At 52.5% G+C, this 19,473-nt stretch overlaps 1 protein-coding gene and 1 non-coding gene across 5 annotated transcripts in view; both read right to left on the bottom strand.

The window, feature by feature from the left end:
• HECTD4 (HECT domain E3 ubiquitin protein ligase 4) overlaps positions 1 to 19,473 on the bottom strand; it is a 2,216,728-nt gene that overhangs the window by 218,164 nt on the left and 1,979,091 nt on the right. The gene's annotated exons all lie outside the window — the stretch shown is intronic.
• Positions 13,446 to 13,560, bottom strand: LOC144793187 (U5 spliceosomal RNA). The gene has a single exon (XR_013602833.1). It is a non-coding gene; the product is annotated as a U5 spliceosomal RNA (small nuclear RNA).

Raw genomic sequence — 19,473 nt, 5'->3', positions numbered from 1 at the left:
ACTGCCCTCAGGCCTCCCCCCTCGCCGCTCCGCCGTTTTTTCCCGCCTCTCCTTACCGCCACCCCTCCTCCTCCCGCCGTTCTCTTCCCTCCCTCCCCGCCGCTGCCCCCCTGCGGCCCGCCCCCTTACTTTCCTCGACCCTCTTTCGCCGCTCCCTCCCGCCTCCCAGCTGCCCCTCCCTCCCACTGGTACACATAAGGCTGAGACCGCACGGCAGTGAGCTGTGACCCTCCTGGTCGCTCCACCTGGCGCACGGTCCCCGTGTACCAGGGCCCCCTGCTGCCTGACGCCTGACGCCTGCCTGGCCTCCCTGCTGCCTACCTCGTGCCCCTGCCTCGCACGTTCCCGCGTGCCAGGTCTCCCTGCTGCCGGCTGCCTGACCCCCGACCCCGCCATCGCACGGTCTCCGGGGGCCAGGTCACCCTGCTGCCTGTCTGATCCCTGCCCCTGCCTCTTGCCCGCTGCCTGCTAGGGACTGCCCTCAGGCCTCCCCCCTCGCCGCTCCGCCGTTTTTTCCCGCCTCTCCTTCCCGCCACCCCTCCTCCTCCCGCCGTTCTCTTCCCTCCCTCCCCGCCGCTGCCCCCCTGCGGCCCGCCCCCTTACTTTCCTCGACCCTCATTCGCCGCTCCCTCCCGCCTCCCAGCTGCCCCTCCCTCGCTCCGCCCCCCCACTCATGACAGAGTGGCAAACGCGCAGCGGGCGCGCCGATTGTGCGCCGAAGGCGCGCCAAAGGTAAGCCCGTCTGCGCCCGTCCGCGCCTGGACCGCGCCCAGTGCCAGGACCCTTGGCCCCCGCAGACACCAGCCCACCCGCCGGACCTACGACGCCTCCGAGCTCAACGCACTCAACGCCGGCCGGATCCCTGGTTGCTACCGAGCTACCCCGAGGCGCACCCTCGGACCTTTCTGCTGCCACTCCTGCAAGTTCACCTGCATCCGGACCTGCACTACACAAGCACCGACCAAGACGAGCACCAGCAGCAGCAGCCACCTGAAGTGCATCCTGCTCAACACCCGCTCCGTCCAAAGACACGCCGTCGAGCTCTGGAACCTGATCGACACTACATCCCCAGACGTCGCCTTCCTCACGGAAACCTGGATGAACGCCTCCTCAGGGCCCGACATCGCCATCGCCATCCCGGACGGCTACAAGATCATCTGGAGGGACCGCATCAACCAGACAGGAGGAGGCATCGCCATTATCCACAGGAACACCATCCGCATCACGACCAACACCGACGACACCCTCGCACCCACCGAACACCTGCACTTCCAGATCCACATCAACCCCAAGACAACCCTCAGAGGCACCCTCATCTACAGACCCCCGGGACCACGCACACAATTCAGCGAAGACATCGCCGACTTCATCAGCCCGTACGCCCTCCCCTCCGCTGACTACATCCTCCTCGGGGACCTCAACTTCCACCTGGAGAACAACAACGACCGCAACACCACCACCCTGCTGGACAACCTCGCAAACCTCGGACTCAAGCAGCTGGTGACCACCCCCACCCACTACGCCGGACACACTCTCGACCCCGTGTTTTCATCCAGCAAGGACATCACCTTCAGCCATGCCACCGGACTCCACTGGACGGACCACAGCTGCGTCCACTTCAGCTTCAGAAGGACCACGATCCACCACCACCAGCAACAGGTTGCACGCAGAAGCTGGAACAAGATCACAGCCGACCAGCTCGCAACTTCCCTGAGCAAGAACCCTCCCACCGGCGCAACGAACCCCAGCCAGGCGGCCACCAACCTCACAAAGTGGATCAGCAACTGCGCAGACGACCTCGCCCCTCTGAAGACCCCGCCTAGCAGACCCGGCAGCAAGAAAGCCCCATGGTTCACCGACGAACTGAAGAGCTCCAAGAGGAACTGCCGAGCCCTCGAGAAAGCCTGGCGCAGAGACCCAACTCCGGACAACATGACTGCCCTCAAGCTCGCCACCCGAAAACACCACCAACTGATCCACGCCACCAAGAAAACTGCATTCAAGGAACGACTGGACAACAACGCACACAACAGCAAGGAACTCTTCAACATCGTTAAAGAGCTCTCCAATCCCAACACCGGAAACAACAACATCACCTCTTCACAAGACCTCTGCAACTCCCTGGCCTCCTACTTCTACAACAAGAAAACTGCATTCAAGGAACGACTGGACAACAACGCACACAACAGCAAGGAACTCTTCAACATCGTTAAAGAGCTCTCCAATCCCAACACCGGAAACAACGACATCACCTCTTCACAAGACCTCTGCAACTCCCTGGCCTCCTACTTCTACAACAAGATCGCGGACATACACAACAGCTTCCGCACTCAACCGACGCACGCCACGACCGAACCACCGCCCCCCACCACCACCCTCCGTGCCTGGACCCCGATCAGCACCGAAGACACCATCCGCACGATGAACTCCATCCACTCCGGATCTCCGACCGCCCCTGCCCTCACCACGTCTTCAACAAAGCCGACGCTGTCATCGCACCCCACCTGCGGGACATCATCAACACCTCCTTCAACACCGCTACCTTCCCGGAGAGCTGGAAGCACGCCGAACTCAGCGCTCTACTGAAGAAACCATCAGCCGACCCCACCGACCGCAAGAACTACCGCCCCATCTCGCTGCTCCCATTTCCTGCAAAAGTCATCGAGAAGACCGTCAACAAGCAGCTGGCCACCTTCCTCGAGACGAACGGATCCCTCGACCTCTCGCAGTCTGGATTCCGGGCCAACCACAGCACCAAGACTGCCCTGATCGCAGCCACCGATGACATCCGAGCCCTGCTCGACAACGGAGAAACAGCGGCCCTCATCCTACTAGACCTCTCCGCGGCTTTCGACACTGTCTGCCACCGCACCCTAGTGCAGCGCCTCAGCAACGTCGGAATCCAGGAGAAGGCACAGGAATGGATCATCTCCTTCCTCGCCGGAAGGACACAGAGAGTCCACCTCCCCCCGTTCAGGTCAGAAGCCACCGAAGTCATCTGCGGCGTTCCTCAAGGCTCCTCGCTCAGCCCAACCCTCTTCAACGTCTACATGAGCCCCCTCGCAGCCATCGCACGCCAACACAACCTCAACATCATCTCCTACGCCGACGACACCCAGCTGATCCTCTCCCTCACCAACGACCCCACCGCCGCCAGAGCCAACCTACACGAAGGGATGACAGACGTAGCCAAGTGGATGATGAACAGTCGCCTGAAACTGAACTCGGACAAGACGGAAGTCCACATCCTGGGATCTTCACCCTCCGCCTGGGACGACTCCTGGTGGCCCCCCGCCCTGGGCAGCGCAACCAAACCAACAGACCACGCACGCAACCTGGGCTTCATCCTGGACTCCTCCCTCTCCATGACCAGACAAATCAACGGCGTCTCCTCGTCATGCTTCAACATCCTGCGCATGCTACGTAAGATCTTCCGGTGGATCCCCACCGAGACCAGGAAGACGGTCACCCAGGCCCTCGTCACCAGCCGTCTGGACTACGGCAACTCCCTCTACGCCGGTACCACCGCCAAACTCCAGAAGAGACTCCAGCGGATCCAGAACGCCTCATCCTGGACATCTCCCGTCGCAGCCACATCTCCGGACACATGAGAGACCTGCACTGGCTCCCGGTCAACAAGAGAATCACCTTCCGTCTCCTCACCCACGCACACAAAGCCCTACACAACCAAGGCCCCGGATACCTCAACAGCCGCCTCAACTTCTACGCTCCCACACGCCAGCTTCGATCGACCGGACACGCCCTCGCCGCCGTCCCCCGCGTCCGAAGAGCCACCAGAGGGGGAAGGTCCTTCTCCTACCTGGCCGCCAAGACTTGGAACTCCCTCCCGACCCACCTCCGCCTGACCCAGGACCACCTCGCCTTCAGGAAGCAGCTCAAGACCTGGCTGTTTGAGCAGTAGCAGACCCCCCCCCCTTCTAGCGGCTTGAGACCCTCCGGGTGAGTAGTGCGCTATATAAATGCTGTGATTGATTGATTGATTGACAATTGGCATATCCACCATAGGTGACATGCTTCGCAAGGGCAAATTGCTGACATTTGAAGAGCTCCAAAAGACACATGACTTGGCCCAATCTGAGGCTTTCCGCTACCTTCAAATTAAACATGCCATACTTGCCAGCGTCCCGGACCTCTCTTCTCTCCCACACTCCTCGCCCCTCGAAGACAGACTCCTGTCAGAACCCCTTCAGGCCAAAGCAATATCCCACACCTACCGTAAATTATGTAATAACATGCCGAACTCTTTCCACCTTCTACGAGATAAATGGCAGAACGACATCGGAGTCTTGGATGGCGCCGAGTGGCAGGCGGCATTGATGTCCCCGCGCGAATCGGCCATCAACCACAGATTCCGACTTATACAACTAAAGATATTGCACAGAACATACATGTCCGCTCCTCTTCTGGCCAGAATTGGTAGACGCTCATCTGACCTCTGTCTCCGCAACTGTGGTCAAACCGGTACCTTCTACCACATTCTGTGGGAATGCCCGGTGATTCAAGACCTCTGGAAACGCACCACTCAGAAAATCACTGATGCAATAGGAAAACCTGTCCCTCTGACTCCCAAATGTGAACTCCTCAATGTATGGGACCCCACAGACCTAACTGCAATAGAACAACAATGGGCGGCTCTGGGTTTTCTCTTACTGAAACGTGAAATAGCTATGCAGTGGGGCTCACCATCTAAACCGCTCCTGATTAGGTGGGTGGCCGCAATGGATGTGTGCATGGTGTCCGAGAAAACGGTCTACAAGATCAGGGGATGTCCTGGTGTCTGGGATAAAAAATGGGGACGATGGAATATTTATAGAGGTGAACTGTGTACTTCCCCCTCAGCAGACATGGGACTGACCAGACCTAATCCCCCCCCTTGTACTCGTGATTGTGGTGTACTGCTGTAATGTACGTGCTCTGTGGCAAAATTGTGACTCGTGATTGTTTGCTACACATTACCTCTGCTTCTGTTCAATAAAATATTTTTTTTTAAAAAGAAAGGGGATCCACAGCCTTTGCTGTGCACCATGCCACAAATTTGTTCCACCTGCAGGCGTATACCGATTTTGTGGAGGGACGCCTGGCTGCCATAATGACATTACAGACTTCAGGAGGCAAGTCAAATGGCCTTAACTGTCGCCGCTCAATGTCCACGCATGTAAGTGGAAACTGGACAGGTTTGGGTGGAGGACCGTCCCCTGCTGCTGCGACAGAAGGTCCTCCTGAAGGGGCCGACGAATGGGGGGATCGACAGACATGCTGAGTAGCTCGGGATACCAGAACCTCCGTGCCCAGTCCGGAGCCACAGGGATGACTTGGGCCCGGTGGCGCCTGATCTTCTTCAGCACTCTGGGCAGAAGTGGTATAGGCGGAAAGGCGTACAACAGACTGCAACTCCACTCGCGACGAAAAGCGTCTCCGAGCGAGTGCCGCCTTGGAAATTCCAACGCGCATAACTGATGACATTGCGCGTTCTCTTCTGTAGCGAATAGATCTAACCAAGGCTCTCCCCACTGCTGAAAGAGGCCTTGCGCCACGTCCGAGTTCAGACGCCATTCGTGATCCATCATGCACAGACGGCTGAGCTCGTCCGCCCTGGCGTTCAGGGAACCTGCCAGGTGTTAAACCACCAGGGTCACGCCCTGATGTTCCAGCCACTGCCAGAGGTGCAGGGCCTCCTGGCATAGGGTCCACGACCCCTCCCAGCCCTGTTTGTTGCAGTACCACATGGCGGTGGTGTTGTCCGTGAACACCTGCACTAGACTCCCCGGACAGCGGGGAGGAATGCCTTCAGTGCAAGCCGGATCGCCCGCAGCTCCAGAGGGTTGATATGGAGCTGGGACTCCGCCGGAGACCAGAGGCCTCTGATCTCCGCCTCTCCCATGTTGCCTCCCCAGGCATGGAGGGACGCGTCCATCACAACTACGTGCTCGGGTTGGGGTAGGCAGAGGGATCTGCTGCTGACCCAATCGTGGTCCGTGAGCCACCACTGCAACTGTCTTGCAGTGCCCTCCGAGATCAAGACATGGTCGGACAAGTTGCCCTGATGCTGGGCCCACTGAAACTTCAGGTCCCACTGCAGAGCCCGCATCCCCCACCTGGCGGCATGCACCAGAAGGATGCAGGAGGCCATCAGCCCCAGAAGCCGCAGCGTCAATCTGACCGAGATTCGGGATAAAAGCTGAAAGATCGGAATCAGAGCCTGAATATCCCGCTGTTCGGGAGGATAAACCCGAAACTGCGCCGAGTCTAGAACCGCTCCGATGAAGAGGAGCTTCTGAGAGGGACACAGGTGCGACTTCGGCACATTGATGGAGAACCCCAGCAGGTGCAGGAGGTCGGCCGTAGTCTGGAGGTGGCTGACGACTGTCTGGGGCGAGCCCGCCTTCAACAACCAGTCGTAGGGGAAGACTGAAACCCCTAACCTGTGCAGATGAGCTGCGACCACTGCCATCACTTTCGTGAACACCGGTGGGGTGCTGGAAAGGCCAAAGGGGAGCACGGTAAACTGAAAGTGCTCGTGGCCTACCGTGAACCGCAGGTAGCGCCAGTGGGCCGGCAGTGCGGGGATGTGGAAATAAGCGTCCTGCAAGTCCAATGCTACCATCCAGTCTCACAGGTCCAGGGCAGCTAAGACCTGAGCCAGTGTCAGCATCTTGAACCTCTCCTTCCGGAGGAAGCCGTTGACGTTCCGCAGGTCCAAGACAGGGCGTAGGCCCCCTTTGCCCTTCTTGGGAACCAGAAAGAAGTGGGAATAACAACCACACCCTACTTCTGGCCCAGGAACGCGCTCGATGGCCCCCTTGGCCAAGAGGGGCGCAACTTCCTCTCGCAGAAGATTCAAGTGATCCCCCGACACGCGGTGGTACTGCGGTGGCATGGCTGGAGGGGTCGCCTCGAAGGGGAGGGAGTAGCCCCTTCGGACGATTTGCAGCACCCACCTGTCCGATGTGATGTTGCGCCAGTGGAGGTGATGGTGAATCCTGCCCCCCATTGGCGTCACGTGGGCCTGAAAGCTCGGACTAGGAGGGCTTTCAGGCGGATGCTGCAGGGGTAGATGTGGACTGGGCTCGCCGTTGTTCCCAGGCACCGCCACAGCGGTTACCATGTCCGCCACCGCGCTGGATCTTAGTCTGCGGCCCGTGACTGGCAGGACGTGTGGGGGGGCCCCTTCCTTGGCCACAAAAGGCAGCAGATTGCTGGCGCGGGGCCGACAGGCCCAAGGACTTGGCCGTAGCCCTGGAGTCCTTAAAGCGCTCAAGCGCACTGTCTGCCTTGTCGCCAAAGAGGAGACGGCCATCAAACAGCATGTCCATAAGGGTGTTTTGGACATCAGCCGAAAAGTTGGTGGACCTCAGCCAGGTGTGGCGACGAATCGCCACCGTCGTTGCCATCGCTCTACCCAGCGAGTCCGTTGTATCCAGCCCACATCGGATGGAGTACCGTGCCGCATCTCGACCCTCCGCAAGTGCTTGGGCGAATTTAGTCCGGGCCTCCTCCGGACATTGTGGCAGCACGTCCACGACCGTGTCCCACAGAGAGTGGGTATAACGGCCCAAGAGGCACACGGTGTTAACAAACCGCAACCCCAAACTCAGGGAGGAGAACATCTTTTTGCCATACTGTTTGTACCTCTTGGATTCCCGATCGGGAGGAGCCGTCGGGAATGCGATCTTGGGAGTTAAGAGGCCTGTATGACCAGGCTCTCGGGAGTGGGGTGGGTGGACAGGAAGCAAGGGTCGCTCCGGGCGGTGGCGTCTGGCCACGTTCCTATCTACAGGGGGACCTGTAGCGGGCCTGGATCAGGTGCCCAGAAGAACGTCAGACAAGGCCTCATTAAACGGCAACAGAGGCTCCAAAGAGCTTGCTTGCGGTTTAAGGACCTCAGTGAGGAGGTTAGTGTGAGAAGTTGGCCTGATATATGATGCTCACTAGTTCTAGTGATCACCTTGTATCAGTCCAAACAACCCTTATGGTGATTGGTTGTAAAGTCAACCATATAGACCAGCTATCCTAGTAGCGTGGACAAAAGCAGTCTTTTAGGCTAATCTCTTTTGGCATGTGAAGCCAGCTGTTTTACCATAGTATAACCCCTTGAATACCAACTGAAAGGACACCACACAGGTTGTTATAAAAATAAACAGTCTATTTATTAATAACAACACCTCTGAACTCTTTATGAGATCAGAGGGCTAAGCACATGACAATACTAAAAAGGAAATACGAGTTCGCACAATATTTACACAAGTGCCTTAGGGGCACGACAAACCATATACTCAAAACAATGGAATGCGAGGAAAGAAAATACTGTAAGGAGATCCAGAGGCTGGAGGATCGGTGGGACTACGCTACAAACTAGGTAAGTAAGGAGCAGGAGGCCCACGGGACTCACGTGCAGAGTGGGAACTCTCACGCGGGATGCGTACCAACGTCTATGGATGCAACAGTTTACAAAGTTACGGATTCCGGACGAACCCGGCTGGATGGAGGGAAAACAACAGTGGACCTGGACACTAGGATAGTGGACACAGACTTCAGGACCTAGAAGCTTTAGTTACCTAACCCACAGGCTGCGGGTGCATAGGGCTGAAGTAGTGTCGGGTTTGCTGCGTTGATCCCGGTGATGCCTGAAACAAGAAGTTGCTGGCAGGCAGCCAGATGGAGGAGTCAGGTGGTTCCAAGGATGGAACTTGGAAGAAGGAAGTCCTGAAAAGGAAGGGGACAGAGTCTTGGTCACTAGCCAGTGACGGTGCTGGAACCAGGAGGGAACCAGGGGCTGTCGCCGCGTTCAGGTGAAGGAAGGGTCGCTTCTCTCTGTAGCTGCGCGGACCAGGAGCTGTTCTTCACGACCAGGCTGGAGGCACGAGCTGTCCCACGTAGTCTGCTGCTGTTGGCGGTGTCGGATCGTCGATCTGGACAACAGGCCTTGGCTAATGCAAGCCACGCGGTGAAACAAAGATGGCGTCTTGAGTGGACCAGGAGGGTCCGGGGTGCTCCTCTTTTACAAGGAAGCAAGGGCCAGTCTGGGGGACCAGACTAGCAGTGTTGAAATCTTCGGTTCGTCGTCTCAGAGGGCACAAGCCAGCCGGCAAGTGACCAGACAACAGGAAGGGCAGCAACCAGGCAAAAGGGCCCCACGCAGATCACGGGGATGCTGGGGGGCTGGTCTTTGGTGCAGGAGCTGCGTCGGTGTGGGGCTTCTCAGTCCCCAATGCACTCACTTGAGGAACCCTCAGGGGTCGTGCAGGAAGCGCTGTGCAGGTTTCTTTAAGATGGCCGTCTCCACGTTGCTCGTCGCACCCACGGGTCCCAGCTGTGCTGTGGATGTGGGTAGAGGTCTGGAGGTCCGGGTCTTGTCGAGCTGGGTCGTCGGATTCCGGGATGGAAGGACTTTACAGCAAACCGCACAGGAGCTTGATGGTGCCTGCGAAGCAAGATGGTCACTCCCTGACCCTAGGGGAGATTCTTCAGTCTTCTGATGTTCAGGAGGTCAAAGGTCAAGAGTTTCTTCGTGGAAGGTTGTCAAGATTAATCTAACTTGGAATGGGACCCGCTCCTACCTTTATCCGGCTAAAGGGGGCTGCACTACGACTAGGTCCCTCCCCTGGGTGGGACCAGAAAGGGGGGTGGCTACACCCCCTTTCCTTTGTCCAGTTTCCCGCCAGAGCTGGGGCTGGAGTGCCCCAGCAACTGGTTGGAACCGGTGTATGCACAGGGCACCTTGTGTGCCCCAGGCATGTCTCATTCCTTTCAGCCTGGCCCTACCTAATACACAAAATCCTGTCTGGGGTGGTGCTAGCATCTCCCAAGGCAGGAAACCCTTTGTCTGAGCCTCCCTCGCTGGAAGGACTCCCAGCAGCAGGAGGTCAGACTTGTGTCTGTGGTGGCAGCATCCATTTTGTGATGCTGAGGCTTGAGTTAACTTTAACCGGGGTTTACAGTTACATACATGTCGTGTCCCTCTAGAAGGGTGGAATGCTAACCCCGTCGCCAGAATTGGCGAGGGGTTAGTATTCCAATTCGTATGACACCTTACTCGACATGTTTTGATAATGCTATGCCAAAGTTAGCATTTAACCGCGAGGATTATAATGCACTTAAGAGTATATGGTATAGCGTTATCATGGAACAGCTATAAGGACTTGGTTCCGCAAGCTGCAAACGGGCTCAGCTCATGCCAGAGTACCATCTCACATAATTCCAAGCACTCTGCCTTCAGGATTGATAAGGCCTGCCATAGGAGTGACTGATAGGAATATATGTGTCCATTTTAGGGTTAGATATAGGAATACTATATCTAAAGCAAAGGGTGATTACACCACCTTGCCCCAGCTGTCGTGCAGCCAGTTGTGTCTATTTTGGATGGCCAGCCAGGGGTGGCATAATACATGCTGCAGCCCCTGGTAGGCCCTGGGTACACCTATGCCCTGGATACCTAAGGTATACTGTACAGGGACTGATAAGGTGGCCCAGTACCAATTGGTAAATGCACCTAGGGTACATGGTTGTAATTTAGAGAGAGAACAGCTAGGCTGTGGGTCTGATTAGCAGGCCCACAGCCAGGGAAAGTCATAAATCAGTGAAGCAAAAAACAAAAATCTTGGGTGGCCATGGGATTGCAGACCCCACTCTCCTACAGTTAGTCCTAACGGCCGCGACGGGGAGTTCAAGGGATAAGGCCCTGGCCGCCCGCGTCAACACCACACTATAGGCAGCCCCCTCCTCCGTAGCCACGGTAGGAGGGGAGACAAAACCAGTGTCTGGCGAAGTGTCCAAACCACTGGCATCCCCTAGCTCACCTACCCTTCCGGATAAGACTGGCACTCACGTGCCAGAGGGTCCTCAGACCCCTCCCAATCCGCCTCGCCACCCATCTCCTGGTACTCAGGGTCAAATGATGGGGCCGGCTCATAGAAGAAAAAGTCCCCCATCGGCATCGAATGCGGCGTCAGAACCGGGTCGAGGGGGGGACCGGGCATAACATCGTCCGTGGACGGTGCCGGAGGCGACACCCTAGGGACCGGTGAGGTCGTAAGGTCGACCGGCGACGATCCAGAACTGGATACAGCGGGGCCCTGCGGCGCCGGGACCGAAGTCGCCGACGGCGCCGGGGCCGAAGCACCCGGCCCGCTTGGGCTCCCAGTCGGGGCCGCTTGGCCCGAAGGCGCCGCGGAACCAGACGGAGGAGTGAGCGACCTCATGGCCGTGAGGAAGGCGTCGATCTCATCCGGCGTCGCGTTCTGTCCAGGGACCGGCGGGTATGGAGCAGGCCGTGACGCCTGCGGCTCCGGCGGAGCCGTGTGGGCGGTGTCGCCCAAACCCCCGGCCGCGTCGTGCGAGCGTCGGGGGGGAGTCGGAAGAGCGATGCCGCTTCTTCGACTTCTTGTGCCTCTTACCTGACGACTTGGAGCTCGAGGAGTGGTGACGATCCTCCGAGCTGTGATGACTCCGGCCCGCGACCGATCCCTCGACCTCCTTCCGGACTGGGACCTCGAACGGCGCGGGGCAGACTGCTGGAGCTCGAGGCGCTTGCGGGACCACTCCCGCCTAGCCTTCGACGTCCAGGCCCGGCAGTCGGGGCACGACCTGTCATCGTGGTCGGGCCCCAGGCAATGAAGACACTGGCGATGGGGGTCGGTAACCGACATTAGTCGGTTACAGTCGACGCAGGGCTTGAACCCGGGCATCCCTACCGGCACCATCGGAGTCGTTCGACTTCGAAGAAAGATAAAAAATGATCGAAAAAAATTAAGTCAAAAATTGACTACGGGTACTACTTTTTCCGGATCGGCGCTTGCTGGCGCGGAATAAATAGGAACTGACGTCAGCGCGCGAGGGCGGCATCTAAGTACTCCAACGACGTCATCCCGGCGCCAACGACGCCGATGACGGACGTGGAGCCACCAACGACAGACGCGTAGCCGCAGATGACGCCTACCGACGCGCAAGGGTACTGCTACGCAAAGGTTTCCGGATCCAGTCTGACGCCTGGGGATATTCTAAGGTAAGGAATCTAATACTAATCTGTTTCTTTCAGATATATAAGGTAGAGACACAGTCTAGCAGCAGATTCATTAACTTTTGAACTCTCCCCAGGTGATAGTCTGGATCTGCAAAATAATCAGCAGTACCGCTGCACACCGGGGGGACGGCTTCGTTTGGCTCTGTGATGACATTGACTCCAGTCATGATGTCAGTGGAGCCATATAAGTCCCCTCCAGCACGCAGAAGTCTGTAGAAACTGGTTGCGGAAACAGTGTGCCAAAAAGATAAAAAATCTTTGAAACATTAAAAAGAAGAAACAACAAATGGTATATTAGTACCAGACATGGATTTTTTAAAGGAAAACCCCAAAATATTTGACAAAGCACAGGGCTACATGAAACCCTGCACCCTGGTGAATAACCATCCTGTAAAGTTAAAAACCTTACACTCCATTGACTATTCATCAATGGTAATAAATGGCATGGTATCCTCAAATTACACCTACAAAAACAACACCACGTTGTTTGTTGAATTACATGACATATTGATAGTGCCAATACAGGGTATGATGATACCAAACAAAGACTTTCAAAGAATGAACAATTAAATCAATACTGCCCACTGGTGTGCAATCCAGTGTGAAAGAGAAATCACCCCCCACTCTACCAACCACTCACATTTGAAAAGGGATGGTATGGCCCCATCTAAACAAAACCTAGTGGTCGGGCTAAGTGTTCTGTTGAATCCCAACATAAGTTGAAATAGTCATCACCAGTATATAAACCAGAACTGAACAAGGGTATAACCCTTAGCTCAAAGGTCATTCGAAGAGTAGGGAGGATGGGCAGGTAGTTAATGAATCTGCGACTAGACTGTGTCTCTATCAGATATTATGTTACCGAAGGTAAGAAACTTTTACAGCTAATAGAGGCATCTAGCGTCACGTTCTTTTACTTTTGAATTAAATACCATAGCTATACCCCACTAGAGGAGGGTCTGCAAACTAATCCTACAAAATTTCTCAAAGAGAACCAGCGGGTCATAACTAACAACCGACCAAATGTACATAGGATTAGCGGAACAAGAGCTTGGCTCTACTTAGAATACATGATCACTGTCACAGAACATATAAATAAAAAACAACCTTACAAGTCCGCGAGAACTGACCTTTGAAGGAAAAAAGGGGAGGGGGAAAACCCCTAAAGAACCACCTGTCAGTTAATAGACATTATCCTCTATCCACCAAGAGGAAAGAGAACGCTTTGATCAAAAGTGCAGAGAACCAGACAAAAGTTCTGTAATCCGCACTCTACACAACAAAGAAATATCAGAGAAAGAACTGTCCTGATTAAATCCAAAAGAAGGACTCTCCGAACTCATTCCATTGTACTGAGATAAATAAGCACCAAAAGATAGATGAACACTAATAACTTCATGGTGGTAACTCTGCAGCCGCAGAGCTTTCAAAAATTGAGTGAAAGTCTTAAATGTTCCTCTCCACAGAAATCTTTAGTAAAAGGTGAAAGTAATATTCGGTTTCAAGAGAAACCAGAGTATAGAGGATTTTGTTAGAACAAAATGACTACACGAAGACTACCTAATGCACTATAAAAGACTAAAAAGACACAAATAGGTTTGAACTCAATATTGAGATTTGTAGGAAGCTGGCTCTGTATATACTATACCAAAGTGAGGTATAATGTGCACAGAGTCCTGCGGAACCCCAAAGGTAGGCAGAGGTAAAGTTAGATAGCACCTTACTCTCTATTTGTGGTAGTGTGTTCGAGCAGTAAGGCTTTATCAGAGGACAGTGTTAAGCATTTGTTGTACACACTCAGTCAGCAAATGATTTCACACACTCAAAGACTGAAATTCAGACCAATTGTTTTTGCATAAAAATATTCTTTTAGTTATTTTATTTTCTAGAACCAAACAACCCTGGCACAGGTAAGCAATAAGTACTTTACTGTAGTATTGCAGTTTGTAAACAGTTTGAATTGCAATTGTATATGCACTTGGATTTGATTACAGTATTGGTACTGAAAATGCAATGCTTTGGAAATACAGTGGATATTCTTTGTATAGGTTTTTTAGTAAAATTACAGGTGTTACATTTGAGATTACTTTTCTTACACGGTGCAGTATGCCTGGATACTGCACTGGGACATTTCGTGTAAACAGGTAAGTAAAAGTGTTTTGGTTATTTGGTTACAGTTTAAAAAATCTTCATAGATTTACCAACTCCACACTTAGAAAGTAACCTTTCACAGGAAAACAGTCAATGTTATCCTACGGAGGAAAATAGTGTTATCGATTTAAGGTAAGTATTCGGTTGTGGGAGTTGGTGTTCTGGAGGTAGACTCAGGGGTCCCCCAGGATCAGAAATGCACTCTTGTTACACCCTCAGCGGCACTAGGGCGGCCAGGTGCAAAGTGCTGAGGCCCAATGTTATCCTATGGAGAATAGGGGGCCTCCGGTTGGTGGCTGCTGACAAGCAGGCCACTTGGTTGTGAAGCTAAGCTCCTGGACTATAGCTCAGAGCAAATTGGGAAACAAAGTAGCACCAAAGGTACACCATCAGCAGCACTAGGGTGGCCGGGTGCAGGATGCTGTTTCGAGGTCAGGCGCCCGGTTACTTGCAATGGGGATTCTCCGGTTTGCAAAGGCACTGCAGGCTCTGGGATGAAGGTCTTCTGGGTGCGACCACCACTTCAAGAGGTAAGTTGGGATGTTGGGGGTTGGCTACACACCTTCGGTTGGGCCAACTATGGCTGTGGGGCGTCGGGTGCAGGGGTGCCTTTTAAGGTCGGATCTTCCTACCAGCTCCTGTTCGCGGTTGGGGGGACCTTCCGGATTTAGGCTGCAGGTGTCGGCTGGAAACTTAAGGTAGGTCAGGGATCACTGGATCTCACGTCAGGATTTCCTGGGAGACCTCCTCGGGGTGTTTGCCCACTCGAGTTCGGGCCGTGGACGGCGAGTGCTGAGTGGGGCAGATTTGCGTTTTCCAGCCAGGGCCAGAGGTTGGAGATTAACAAATCCGGTGTTCACTGAAGCCAAAGTCTTTGGGATGGAAGGCAGGAAGGTCCTCCGGGTTTCTCGAGGTTGCTGGCTGCAGGATACACCGGGATTTCACAGGAGCAGGTTTGAGGTGGAGACAGGCCGGTATGGCGGGCCCAAGTCAGTAGGCGTCTTCCTCTTGTTAGCTTTGGCTTCGGTCCTTCTTTTCTTCTTGTGGTTTCTTGTCTGAGGAAACAAGGTTCAGGGATGCCCCTAAATACTAGATTTAGGGGCTTTACAGGTAGGTAAACGATTGGGACTAATGAGTTCCTTCCCTGGGGTGGGTACACCCCCTATTATGCCACCCTGCAGTGGGAGGGGGGCATATGCCTCTCCCTTGTTGGCTGGGTCCCCCCATCTGTAAGATGGATGGGACAGAGTTGTGCTTCACCCCTCCTCCCCCAACTGAGGGGTGGAGTTGGCAAAGGTGGGCACACCTCTCTTCCTCACTTTTTTTCCTGCCCAAAGTGGGGGTCAGAACCAGTGGGGACCAGTTGCTGAAAGCAACAAGTGGCCTCGGGAAGCTCACAAAGACGGCAAGCCTTTGAAGCTTCCCCTTCGTGGACCCTGTTCATCCTGAGGTAGGAGGCTTAGCACCTCGTCCCAGACTGTGCATTTTTTCAGGCCCCCAAGAGCAGCAGGCTCTCCACCCAGGGGTCCAGACACATGTCTGGTGGTGGCAGCTGAAAGCAGCCACTCAGCCTTGACACTAGTGGTAGGTCGTTTTTCAGGGGGCATCTCTAAGATGCCCTCGGTGTGTATTTTTAATTAAATCCCACACTGGCATCAGTGTGGGTTTAATGTGCTGAGAAGTTTGATACCAAACTTCTCAGTTTTCAGTGTAGCCATTATGGTGTGGTAGAGTTCCTAATGACAAACTCCCAGCCCCATATACTCTTAATGGCAGCACTGCCCTTACAATGTCTAAGGATGGACACTGTAGGGGTACAGGGCTCATGCACCTGTACCCTCACCACTGGCATAGTGCACCCAGCTAGAGGGGTGACTGATCTGTGCCAGGCCTGTGGGTTGTAGGCATGGCACACAGGGATGTGTGCTATGTCGACTCTTCACTTTGTTCTGCACCAAGACGCGCAGCCTACAAAGGCAGTGTGTGAGTTTAAAGGTACAGGACCTCTAAGGGTGGCACAATAAGTGCTGCAGCCCTTAGATACCTTCCCTGGTCACAGTGCCCTGGGTACCTCTGGTATCATTTACCATGGGTTGATCTGTAGCCAGGGATGCCAATTGGGTTTTGGTTTCAATGCAGTTTTAGGGAAAGAACATAGGCCCTGGGTACCTGATTAGCAGGAGCCCGTGGCACACTCCGTCAAAGCACATCAGCAAAAAGTGAGGGCAACCATGCAGAAAGAGGGCACTTTCCCACAATATCCTTCAATAATGCCACTGCAAAAAAGGTGTATCACCTAGACATACGCGATATATATATATATATATATATATATATATATATTACCTACTGGCGGTCGCCAGTAGGTAGTTATAGTTAGGATCGTTTTCCATAGGAAATCCACAACATTCTATTGGGAATAACTTTGGCGCCGAATGAGGGATCTTCCTGTAATTTTCCTTAACTTTGCCTCGCTGCGCTCCGCTCCTTCCCTGAAAGTTTCGGGGAGATCCGTCAAGCGGGGGCCCAGATAAAAGGGGGGTCCCAAAACGTGTTTTCCCCATGTTAATTTCCATAGGGCGGTTGGACTCACTTTTAGCCCGAACGGCTGAATGGATTTCCACCAAACTTGGCAAAATTGTAGGGACTGGTACCCCGTAGTGCCTTTGCTATGACTCAAGATATATGCTCCAGCGGTTTTTACGAAAATTTACTTTGAAAAAATATATATTGGGCTACATTGGGCTATATATATGTTAGAGCCCAAATGTAGCCCAAAGATGGCCACCAGAGACAAAAAAAAACAAATGTAGCCCAAATATCAGCCAGATGTAGCCCAACTATAGCCCAATGACAATGTCCCAGAGTGTTCTAAAGAACAACTAGAGCGCTAACAGTCTTACTTATGACAAAAGTATGGCACACCTGAAGTCATCTTGATTGGAATAAAGTGTTAACACTTAAAACATTTAATTTGCAAAGGAACAAAATGAGGGGGTTCATTTTGCCGTAGAAATTATGATTAGTGCTGAAGAAAGAAAAATTAGGGCACATTTTGAGTGACTTCTCAAATCCTCTTATATTTCATTAAAAAAATTCTGATATGCAGTCTCCCAAGATGGCCACCAGAGACAAAAGAGCCCAAATGTAGCCCAAATATCAGCTAGATGTAGCCCAACTATAGCCCAATGACAGAATGTCCCAGAGTGTTCTAAAGAACAACTAGAACGTTAACAGTCTTACTTATGACAAAAGTATGGCACACCTGAAGTCAAATTGATTGGAATAAAGTGGTAACACTTAATACATTTAATTTGAAAAGGAACAAAATGAGGGGTTTAATTTTGCCATAGAAATTGGATATATATATATATATATATATATATATATATATATATATATATATATATATATGTATGTATGTTCTCCAGCTGGCTCCTGTCCCTATGGTGCAGCCTCCTCAAGGCCCACTGGTGTGAAACCTATGGTTTTTTCAGTGAATATATATATATATATATATATATATATATATATATATATATATATATATATATATATATATATATATATATATATCCAACACAAAAAGTTTCCCATTCAGGATAGCCACACACAGGTAGGTATAAACTTGCGTTTTAATCACAGGAGATGCAGCATCATAGAGCCAACACTTGCCAAAGTTTGTCGCCTGACGCGTTTCATGCTTAAGAGCATTTCATCAGAGGCACTTCATTCAAACAGCGTGTGTGCAAATGGCAGTACTTATCTTCACGACCACCCGCCCCAGTGGGCGTCGGCACGCGCTGAGCCCGATGGTCTTTGTAGTGCCAGAGTAAAACTACAGTGAGCTGCTTCACGCTGAAAGACGTCAAAATTTTTACCAAAATTTAAACCCCAGTGGGTCAGGAAAGCGTCCTTCTCAAATAATGTTGCACTTTAGAACTCCCATGTAACAACCTCCTGTCCTTAATGCTGGCAGCCGATTGACACCAACATGGTCCGCTTCCACGCGGCAGGGCTTTTCCTACGACCGGGACCAGCCGTTATTTAATCCAACACAAAAAGTTTCCCATTCAGGATAGCCACACACAGGTAGGTATAAACTTGCGTTTTAATCACAGGAGCTGCAGCATCATAGAGCCAACACTTGCCAAAGTTCGTCGCCTGACGCGTTTCATGCTTAAGAGCATTTCATCAGAGGCAATTCATTCAAACAGCGTGTGTGCAAATGGCAGTACTTATCTTCACGACCACCCGCCCCAGTGGGCGTCGGCTCACGCTGAGCCCGATGGTCTTTGTAGTGCCAGAGTAAAACTACAGTGAGCTGCTTCACGCTGAAAGACGTCAAAATGTTTACCAAAATGTAAACCCCAGTGGGTCAGGAAAGCGTCCTTCTCAAATAATGTTGAACAACTAGAGCGTGGCTATCCTGAATGGGAAACTTTTTGTGTTGGATTAAATAACGGCTGGTCCCGGTCATAGGAAAAGCCCTGCCGCGTGGAAGCGGACCATGTTGGTGTCAATCGGCTGCCAGCATTAAGGACAGGAGGTTGTTACATGGGAGTTCTAAAGTGCAACAGTATTTGAGAAGGACGCTTTCCTGACCCACTGGGGTTTAAATTTTGGTAAAAATTTTGACGTCTTTCAGCGTGAAGCAGCTCACTGTAGTTTTACTCTGGCACTACAAAGACCATCGGGCTCAGCGCGAGCCGACGCCCACTGGGGCGGGTGGTCGTGAAGATAAGTACTGCCATTTGCACACACGCTGTTTGAATGAATTGCCTCTGATGAAATGCTCTTAAGCATGAAACGCGTCAGGCGACGAACTTTGGCAAGTGTTGGCTCTATGATGCTGCAGCTCCTGTGATTAAAACGCAAGTTTATACCTACCTGTGTGTGGCTATCCTGAATGGGAAACTTTTTGTGTTGGATATATATATATATATATATATATATATATATATATATATATATATATTCATTGAAAAAACCATAGGTTTCACACCAGTTATAGTTAGGTGGAAATTTTACTCGCATAAAAGCATTGAAATTCCCACGTTATAGTTAGTTGGACTCGCTATAACTTGCGCGTGCAATGCACTGCTGATGACGTCACATATTACATCACTCATGACATGGTCAGTGACATCACTCATGACATCACTGATGACATCTCAAATGACATCACTGATGACATCCTCCAGTGAATGTGTATCTTTCTGAAAAATAAATATTTTTTATATATGTATATCTAAAGGTTGATGGAAGAATAAATGGGTGAA

The sequence above is a fragment of the Lissotriton helveticus genome, chromosome 11 (assembly GCF_964261635.1).
Source record: "Lissotriton helveticus chromosome 11, aLisHel1.1, whole genome shotgun sequence".
Lineage (NCBI taxonomy): Eukaryota > Metazoa > Chordata > Amphibia > Caudata > Salamandridae > Lissotriton > Lissotriton helveticus.
Note: the sequence above shows the minus strand (reverse complement) of the source record. Positions and strands in the feature narration are given on the sequence as shown.